Genomic DNA, 1,069 nt, shown 5'->3' on the forward strand with positions numbered 1-1,069 from the left:
TTTTCCTCAGAGCGCATCAGTGTCGAGTCAGCCACAATGATGTCAGACTTCCGGAAGACAGTTCCAAAATAAGAGAGTATTGCACGCGTGTTGCATGGGCTGGTTGGCTGCAGGTGAAAGTCAAAGAATGCATGAGTGAGAAATGAAATGATTAATGAAAAATAGAACATTAAATAAAGTTTTAATTCCTGAGTCAATGCATAAAGGCTACACTGTCTTACACGATCCCACATATAATAATGTGACCCAGAGCTGCAGGCCCTATGTTTTCAAACAGCACAATCCTTTACAAAGTAAAACAAACAAACAAATACACAAGTAATTTGAGTAATTTTCAGACCTCAATTCATGTATACAATAATTAGATGCACCAAAAAAGTGGAAATCAGTATAAATACTAGTTAAATAATCCATCTTGATTTCTTTTTCTAGTTTTTGGTCATCTGTGCACCGGAATATATTCTGGTTTTGTTAAGCCATTTCATAGAAATTTTAAGTATTAAAGTATCAGTATTAGTATCAGTCAGTATTGTAAACAATACAGTAGTAAAAGTGTCACTTTCTCAAATCACACAGCTCACAGTATTTCCTCACAAATTACTCTCCACACAGCAGGCATTCATTATTATGGAAGCCAAATTAGGGATACAATACATATTTTTCAACAAAGGCTGACTTGAAGGTGTATCTTTTAATATTTAATCAGATGTCATCCAAATTATTGGGGAAAACCTGCTCTCTCCGAAGACATGACCAAACGTACATATGACATTTTATTTTGAAGGCACAACCAGCCAACCATTTTGCCTCTTTGTTTGTAACTTTACACACTTCAGGAACCCTGTTGAGCGCCTTTGAATCAAGTGCACATGTAGAAAACAACACAATACACTGAAACGCGATATCTATAAAACATTGAAAGTGCCACATTCTTCTCTGTTCAACATTCCCATAACATTGAAATTAAGCAGCTTGATTTTAGGCATTTTGAATAGTTAAGATCCACTTATTATTTAAGTTTATCCGAGTGCAGCGCTGTTATTAATGCGGTATATATATATATATATAT

The sequence above is a fragment of the Morone saxatilis genome, unplaced genomic scaffold (assembly GCF_004916995.1).
Source record: "Morone saxatilis isolate NCDOM2014 unplaced genomic scaffold, NCSU_SB_2.0 Contig15, whole genome shotgun sequence".
NCBI classification, from domain to species: domain Eukaryota; kingdom Metazoa; phylum Chordata; class Actinopteri; family Moronidae; genus Morone; species Morone saxatilis.